Consider the following 9,609-nt stretch of genomic DNA (forward strand, 5'->3'; position numbering starts at 1 on the left):
ACCCACAAACCGTGAGATCGTGAGCTGAGGCAAAGTCGGATGCTTCACTGACTGAGCCACCCAGGCGCCTCCTGATGTATTTTCACTTGCAAAATCTCTCTCCCTATACACACTATCAGTGGTGTTTTGTGTTTTGGCCTACCAATGGTGAATTCTTTCCTCAGAATGAGACTCTAGAGTTCAGTGGGTGAAGGGTTCCATCCAGTAGGGTACAATTCTGCTTCAGAATCTACCCACTTCCCTAAATGAATTAATACTGAAGTGAGGAAAGTGAGCATCTGCAGCCATTAATCTTCTGACCCCTCTTAACTCTTTACGGGAGTTTGGTCCTCTGTTTTGAGTCAGAACAAAACTAAGTAGAAAAAGCTAACGTAAGGTAGAAACATTCTTATTCTTAATGTAGCCTCTGAGTGGACAATTAGATTCTCCTGGCTGCCTATTCAAAGGCTAGGGAAAATTACTCCCCATGACACTTCCCAGTTTTATTTTTGAAATTAAAATAAATAAATACATAAACGAATAACTATTTGTATTAGGGTTTTCTTGGGTGCAAATGACAGAAACTAATTTCATAATAACTTCAAGTTTATTTATTTAGTTTGAGAGAGAGGGAGAGAAAGAGAGCTCACGAGCGAGTGGAGGAGGGGCAGAAAGAGAGAGGAAGAGAGAGAATCCCAAGCAGGCTCTGCACTGTCAGTGCAGAGCCCGACACAGGGCTTGAACTCATGAACCTGCGTGGCTCAGCTGGTGAAGTATCCAACTCTTGATTTCAGCTCAGGACATGACCTCACAGTTTGTGAGACTGGGATTCTCTTGGGAATTCTCTCTCTGCCCTTCCCCTATTGGCGCTCTCTCTCTCTCTCAAAATAAATAAATAAACATTAAAAAAAAAAACAAAAAACAAGAGTTGGGCACTTAACCAACTGAGCCACCCAGGCACCCTGACTTCAGGCTACCTTAAAACGCAGGATTTGGGGTAAGAATATTAAAGTAGCACAGTGACTCAAGAGGAAAACTCAAAAACCAAAACTCTGGAGGGGCAGTAGTGACCTAAGTTAGGGACTCCATGTGCCTCTGGGAATTTCCTTATATTTCTGCTTCTTTCTGAGCATTGGCTTCATTTCCTCAGCTCACTGTTTTCCATCAGCCAGGGCCAGGGCCACACTCAGCCTCTGGATCACATCCTTACAACAGTGTAATCAAGAGAGAAAAACACTCTTTTTCTCCAGGAAACATTTAAAAAATTCCAAGAAGGGACTATGGTTTTTCTGGCTTGGGTCATGTGACCATGCTTGGAGTAGCCACCACCACCTCAGGTCCCAGATGAACAGGTAAGAAGGGAGTAGAGGAAGAAGGCCTGTGATTAGCCAGTCCATCTTGGATTACGTTCTACTCCCATGGTTAGGATTGCTAGGACTCTACCACATACTCCCCTATTAGAAGCGTGGCTTTGAAGAAATACTTTCTGAAGAAGGGGGTTGTTGTCAATGGGGCAACGGGCAACCGTGCACTGGAACACAGACGCATAACACAGTCCTCATTAGAGTTTCTGGTTTTGCAGTGTGTGTCTGGGAATCCAATATGGCAGAGCAGGGAAATGATGCTACCCCGGCCTTCTATGCTGAGCTGGGATGGGCTGAGCACAGGTTACAGACCGCGCCGTGGTGTGTGTGATCCAGGGTCAGCCTTGAGAACCAGTTTAAGAACTCTCGTAGGCCCTTGCAATCTTAGGCTCTACACGATGGCACCAACACTGCTCTCCTATAAACTATCAAGTCCTCCCTAAATGCCACCCCACTCATCAGCAACATTTCCTCAGCTCATTCTTACCAACAGCTCTGCAGCGCTGAAATATTCATTCATTCATCACTGTATTCGACGACTCAACAGTATTATTTGATGAATCCTAGAGACTGTGCAAAAGACAAGGTCTCTCTTTTTGGGGAAACCAGAAATAAAGGAGCAAGCTGGAAAATGGGTAATTTACTTGCCACTTGGCAATAAATGTTATGAAGGAAATAAATGGGGAGCTCTAACAGGGAATAAGTGTTTATGAAAGATCTACCTAAACAGTGTTTATGTGTCCATAACTCTCTGTGAAGGAAAAAAGCCTCTCCCCACTGAGAGCTCTGGTGCCAGACCTGCCTCTGGTCTGCAGCCAAGCCCTTCTCTGCATTTGCTTTTCTCACCCTCTTTTTTTTTTTTTTTTTTTTTTTTTTTTTGACACAGGCATCCCCTGAGACCAAATAACTAAGGAGACGACTTCAATTCTCCCAGGCCCTCCTTTCATCCTCTGAGGGTCCTTCCTCATTTATCTTCTGCCCCCCCTGTTATTTCTCTTGCTATGCACGGAAATTAAATTATTGATCTTATTCAAACCTCCTCCCCCAAGATAAAAGCCTATGAGAAAGTAAAGATCTTGTTGGAAGATAACCGCGCAGGGTGAAGGTGGGGCGTTTGGGGAGAGGTCTTCCCTGTACTTTTCACGTTGCCAAAGCAACAGCTTAGTTCAGTTTCTCTGAGCTGACGTGCAACGTATCAGGGTAAGGCAGTTCTCACATTTACATCTGTGTCATCTTCTGTTTTTCTGTTTATATCGTTCAGTCTTGGTTATTAACACACGGTCATGCTTATAAACACACACTGTCATCAGATTTCTTCAATATATAATAGTAGGTAGGTAATGGCATTAAAGATAATCCCGGGGCTGTTTGGACTTGAGACAACTTTCACCTATCATTGGATGTCCTAAAAACACTTTCTGTAACCTCCCTTATCCTCCCGTGCAGATGAATGCCAGGCTTTGTTTGTTTACCAGGCAACCGGAGTCCAGGATGTGGGCCAGGCTCATCATGTCTCGGCTTCCATGTTCTCTCTCAGAATGAATTGGTATTTGCCTCAGTTCCAAACTGGTCCTGTTTTGTAATGATGGAAATCTGCCACCAAAATCTTGGTAGGGCTTCCCTGAATCCCGATGGTGCTGATGGAAATTACGGGGCTGAAAGGACTTTGTGGCTTGGAGAAATGACATTGTATTGAAAATATGCCGGTGACGTTTGTAAGGCATATTAAGCACTTTTACTATCTTTTAAAAAATCACGGAAAATTACTTGGTAAGAAAACAAATATTCCAAGGCAATCGTTTGGTCCAACATTCTCAAAAGCTAGTCCTGTAGCCAAAATGTGATTGATCTCTCAGAGAGTGAGCCTTTATTAACTCTTCTCTTCCTTTCTTTTCAGAGACTATTCTCGAATGCTGTGTTTGCTTTTCTAGTCTTCCCTCTGTTGCCATAATATATGTTAGCCAGCAGGCTCAATTTTTCTGGTACCTAATGGGGGCTTCCTTTATTATGATACACTTTTGCTGAAATTCCCAGACTCTTCTATTTCTTAAGTCTTACGAGATAGTCAGCTAATCAAAAACAATAGAGAGAATTCACTGAACGTTTACTGTGTGAACAGAATGGTTGAGGTCAGGAGACGATGCATAAACACATGAAAATGACAAAGGAACAAAGAGGGAGCAAAAAGAGCCAGTAAGTGACGGGAGTGATGGCAGGATGGATAATCAAGGGATATCCAGTTGGATCAGGTTCATTAGGGGAGACATTCTGGAAGAGAACAATTGAGACTAAAGGAAGGACTGGAATGAGACCAGCTGGGAATACTGTTCTCTATTGCCCTGCAGAGTTACAATGAGAGTCACCTAAAGAGTTTTGCTTCTAACAGCCACCTTAAGAGTAGTCTTTGTGCCATCTGGACTCCCAAGTGTTCGATTGGTTTCCTAGCCAGTGCATGTGAATCAGAGCCAGTGTCTCAAAGAAACATTATACAGGAACATTCTCAAAGTGTCCACAAGAATCAATCTTTACTGCCTCACCATTATTTCGGAATCAAGCCCAAACTCCTTTCCGTGAAAACTCTGAGTATTTGCAATCAGACTAAACACTTCTTTTTAATGCTCCCAAGCAGGGAAGCCTGGGTCCTTACCTTGCTGAACTTCTAGCAGTCAATAGAATGTGCCAGGCTTAGCCATGCCTTTTTGCCTTGGGCTTGAATTCTCCTTTCAATGTTCTGTGAAGGCCAAACACCTCCTGCTGATATTCCCAACATCTTCTCTGAAAACTGCCCCTGCCTCTTTTTTGCGGGGCTAAGCATTCTATTTACTACACTCTGCAAGTACACCGATCAGATCTTTTCTACAGACTTAGCACAGAATATCATCATTTGGGGGAGAACATGCTTTTATACCCTACCATACTGTGAACTCCACAGGGTTAAGAGTGTGTTTTATTAGCTTTACAACCTCCATTCTGAGTACTGCAAAGGGAAGATAGTGGGTGTTCACAACACGCTTACTAAACAAGAATTGCTATTCGGCTTTTTGTACCCCTGCATTCCCTTAGGACTGCCATTTTCTCTTTCCCAAGTTGTTGACAATCTCTTAAGAGAGATTTCACCTAAGCATATATAACATTGCAGAGAATTTCAAACATTCCCATGAACTTGGGATTATTATCAGTCTCAAATTCTTTAGACACTTCTTATACCTGATTTAGTTCGTCAGGTTAAACACAGAGAAATCTGTTAACATTGCCTCAACTCACACAGCAGATTCGAATTTCTTGTGCATGTTCATTAAAGTGTCCCCAAGTACAGGTGTCCTGATAGACATCTGAATTAAAAGCAGTGAATGAGTTTGCTTTGCAAAATAAATAGAAATATGGAAAGTTGGTTATTTTGTGTACGGCTTCCCAGTTTAACATCTATTTCACTCTTTCACTTCTACAATATATACAATTGATACATATTGCATATATTTGCAATTGATATATTGCATATCAATATATACGCATCCATCCTTTTCCCTACCCTTGGGTATTTTATTTGTGTTTCACGTTTATTTCCCCAAAGTCCTAAGTATAAACATTCTTGCAGATTATCAATGAAGCTATGGAAAAGATTGGAATGTAGCTGACTTTATGCATGTGTACATTTGTGTGCATATGGAGGGTTTGTGTAGAATTTTTTTTTTATCGTTAACTAGGAGGTTTTGGTGCTAAGCACAATGGTTTCAGAGCTAAGCACTGCGAATTCTACTTTCAATGGTTTAGTAACCTAGTGGTCATAACAGGAGTGCAGTGACATAAGTGAAAGAGAAGCCAAAAATACCATGAAAGTGGTATTAGGAAAAAAGTGACCTGGAAGTTCCCTCAGCTGTGAAATAATAGCAGTGGGAGGTGTGACATATTTACTTGTACTTGAAGAAGACAGAGGAAGGATGTTCCAGGTACCACAAAAAGTAAACAAAGGGGGGAAGGATTTGTAGGTCATTCATCTTGGGGCGCAGTGTGCTGAATCTTTGTTTGACCAGGATGTCATCTGGCTTAGTCACCTTAATTCGTAAATCTGAATTTAAATTAAAATGAGAAGGATAGTCCAATATCTCACATTTTAAAGCTTATACTTCAGTTGTTCATTCCTTGTTTTTGAAAGACAGAGATGAAGTCGATCCATAGAGTGTATGCCAAACACAAGCCCGGCTTTAGGTACAAGTTTAACTGTAGAGACGTATTTCCTACTTCCTAAGAACACATTATGGTTGCAGTCAGTTTATAGAGACATTGTCCTTAACAAAGAAACATGGGCTATATAAGGGTTGATCTCAGGGTTCAACCTACAATAGCATATTGCAATAGGGCAGATTCTATGTCTGCCCCCTTGAATAACGAGAGTTGCAAGGGGTAAGGGAAGGGAACCAACGGATTTGGTTCAGCAATAGGTATGGGGGGTCTGCCCTTATGTGCTCACAGCAGCTTAGGTCTGAGGACAGGTGTGACTAGAAGCAGGGAAGACCAGATCAGAGAAAAAAGGGACATAAGAAATAGTAGGAGTAATGGTGGGTCTAAGTAGATGATGATACTGGCAAAGTCAAACCTTGCTAGCATTTCTCTCCCGTCTCTCCTCACCCCATTACTATAGGTCAGTACTAAAGTCTCTTAATGTACTTATCTAGAGTTGGTTGTCCAGTAAGATCAAGGAGGTAGCTGAGCATTAAAATATGTGAGGTAAAAAATGCTAGAGATGCAAAACAAACAAACAAAGAAACAAGCAAAGAACAAAAAAAAAATGATGAATTCATTATTACAGCTGGAGACTTTAACATCCTTCTATCAGAAATGGATAGCTCCAGCAAGCAGAAAATCAGTAAAGACACATTTTAACTCAAGAGCACTTTTAAACAACCGGATATAATCACCACTTATCAACTACTCCATCCTACAGCAGAAGATGACACATTCTTTTCAAACCCCCAGGGTCCACTCACCAAGACAGACCACCTTCTGGGCCATAAAACACACCTTAACCAACTTAACAGAATACAAATCATATAAATGCTCTCAGACCACAGTGGAATTAAACTAGAAGTCAACAACTTTAAAAAGATAGCTAGAAAATTACCCAAATACTTGGAGATGAAACATTATGCTTCTAACTAACACAAGGGTCTCAGAGAAAAATGTCTGGAGAAGTTAAAAAATATTTTGAACTAAATAAAAATGAAAACACAATTTATCAAAATTTGCAAGATGCAGCAAAAGCGGTGCTTCGAGGGAAATTTATAGCACTGAATGTTTATATTAGGAAAGAAGAAAGATCTAAAAATCAGTGATCCAAGGTTCTGCTTTAGGAAAACAGAAAAAGAAGAGCAAGTTAAATCCAAAGTAAGCAAAAGACAAGAAATAATAAGAATTAGAGTAGAAATCAATGAAATTAAAAGCAGAAAATCATAGAGAATATCAGTGAAACCAAAAACTAGTTGTTGGAAAAGGTCAATAAAATTGGTAAGCTTTTAGGCAGGCTAACTAAGGAAAGAGAGAGAGCAAGAGAGAGTGAGAGAAAGAGAGAAGGAGAGAAACACAATTTATTATACCAAAAACAAAAGAGAGGGCATTTCTATAGATACCATGGACATTAAAATGATAATAAATTAGTATTATGAAAAATTTTATGCTCACAGATTTGATAATCTACATAAATGGACCAATACCTTGAAGGGCACAATCTCTCCAAGCTTACACAGGAAGAAATACACAATTTGAATAGGCCTATATCTATTAATGAAACTGAATCAATAATTAATAACTTTCCAAAAAAGAACACACCAGACTCAGGTGGGTTCACCGGTGAATTACACCAAACCTGTAAGGAAGAAATTATACTAATTCTCTACAATTTCTTCTGGAAAACAGAAGCAGAGGGAATACTTCCTAATTCATTCTGTAAGACCAGCATTACCCTGAAAACAAAACCAGACAAAAACATTACAAGAAATAAAAACTAGAGACCACTATCTCTTTTGAAGGTAGATGCAAAAATTCTCAACATAATATAAGTAAATCAAATCCAGCAAAAAATTTAAAAAAATATTTATACACCGTGATCAAGTAGGATTTATCACAGGTATGTAAGGCTGATTCAACATTCAAAAATCGATTAACATAACCCATCACATCAATTGACTAAAGAAGAAAAATCTCATGATTATCTCAAAAGGTGTAGAAAAATCATCTGACAATATCCAATACCCCTACTTGATACAAACTTTTGATGGACTAGGGATAGAAAGGAACTTTCTTACCTTGATCAAAGACACCTATAAAACCCTACATACTGAATGGGGAGAAACTCAAAGCTTCCCTACTAAGATCAGGAACAAAGCAAGGATGCTCCCCTGCCAGCCACTGCTTCCTTCAATATTGTATTGGAAGTCTCAGCTAAAGCAATGAGATAAGAAAAAGAAATAAAATGTATGCATATTTATTTATTTATTTTTAAATGTATGCATATTTAGATTGAATACATAAAGCGATCTTTGTTTGCAGGTGACTTAATTGTTTTTGTAGAAAATCTGGAAGGACGGAGAAAAAAAATCTGAAACTATTAAGTGATAATAGCAAGGTTTTAGGATTTAAGATTAATATACAGAAGTTAATTGCTTTTCTTTACATGTCAGAAGTGATGTAGTGAAATTTGAAATGAAACACAATACCATTTACATTACGCTCCCCAAAACAAAATACTTAGATATAAATTTAACAAAGGATATGTAAGATCTATATGAGGAAAACCATAAAACTGTCATGAAAGATATCAAATGACTAAAGAAATGGAGAGATATTCATGTTTGTGGATAGGAAGATTCAATATTTTCAAGCTATCAGTTCTTCCTAACTTGATTTATAGATTCAGTGTAACTTTAATGAAAATCTCAGCTAGTTATTTTGTGGATATTGAATAACTGATTCTCAAGTATATATGGGGACGAAAAGGACAAAGAAGAGCCAATTCAAAACTGAAGGAGAAGAACAAAGTCAGAAGACTGATACTACCTGACTTCAAACCTAGTTTAATGTTACAGTAATCAAGACAGAGTAGAATTGACAGACCAATAGACAAATAGGTCAATGAAACAGAATACAGACCCCTGAAATACACCAATATCCATATGGGTCACTGATTTCTTACAAAGGAGCAAAGGTAATACAATGGAACAGAGACAACTTTTTCAACAATGGGTGTTGGAGCAACTGGATGTCTACACGCCAGAGAGAGAGAGAGAGAGAGAGAGAGAGAGAGAGAGAGAGAGGGAGGGGGAGGGGGAGAGAGAGAGAGGGAGACAAAGCGGGGGGGAGGGAGGGAGGGAATAGGGAATTACTTATACACAAATCTTACTGTGTGGACAAAAATTAATTCTAAATGGATAAGAGACCTAAATGTAACATATAAAACTGTAAACTCATAAAATTCAACAATAAGAAAACAAACAACCATTTCTAAATATATTCAAAATACCTGAACAAGCATCTCATCAAAGAAGATCTACCGTGGCAATAACCATACGAAGAGATGTTTGATATCACATGTCATTAGGAAATCGCAAATTGAAACAGCAATGTCAAAACACTGCACATTTACTTAAGTGGCCAAAATCTAAAATACTTGACAACATCAAGGGACAGCAAGGCTACAGAGCAACAGAAAGTTTCGTTCTTTCCCATCTCAGAGCCTGCAGCCTGTTTCAGATTCCGTGTCTCCCTCTCTCTCTGTCCCTCCCCCACGCATGCTGTGTCCCTCTCTCTCAAAAATAAACGTTAAAAATAAATTACAAAGTTTTTTCAATAAAAAAATAAGTATAAAAGTATATGCAAGTGGCCACTAAAGCACTCCAAACATGATAAAATAAAAACCAATTACAACTAGATTGAGGTATCATTTCTTACCTCTCAAATTGCTAGAGTTCAAAACCTAAATGCCATGCTTAGTGAGGCCGTGGGATACTCTCAGACACTGCACAAGAAAATGCAAGATGCTGCGATTTCTATGGAGGGAAGTCTGGCAAAGTTCCATACAGTGACATATACATTTGACGACAAAGCTACAGGAACACGAAATCAAAGAAGCCTATCCCAATAAGAATGGTGAACAGTTTATGTTGTATCCACACAACATAACACTATGTAGTCCTTAAGCAAACAAACAAGACAGAGAGAGGGAGGGAGACACAGAATCCGAAGCAGGCTCCAGGCTCCGAGCTGTCAGCACAGA

This window comes from Lynx canadensis, chromosome A1 (assembly GCF_007474595.2).
Source record: "Lynx canadensis isolate LIC74 chromosome A1, mLynCan4.pri.v2, whole genome shotgun sequence".
Classification (NCBI taxonomy): Eukaryota; Metazoa; Chordata; class Mammalia; order Carnivora; family Felidae; genus Lynx; species Lynx canadensis.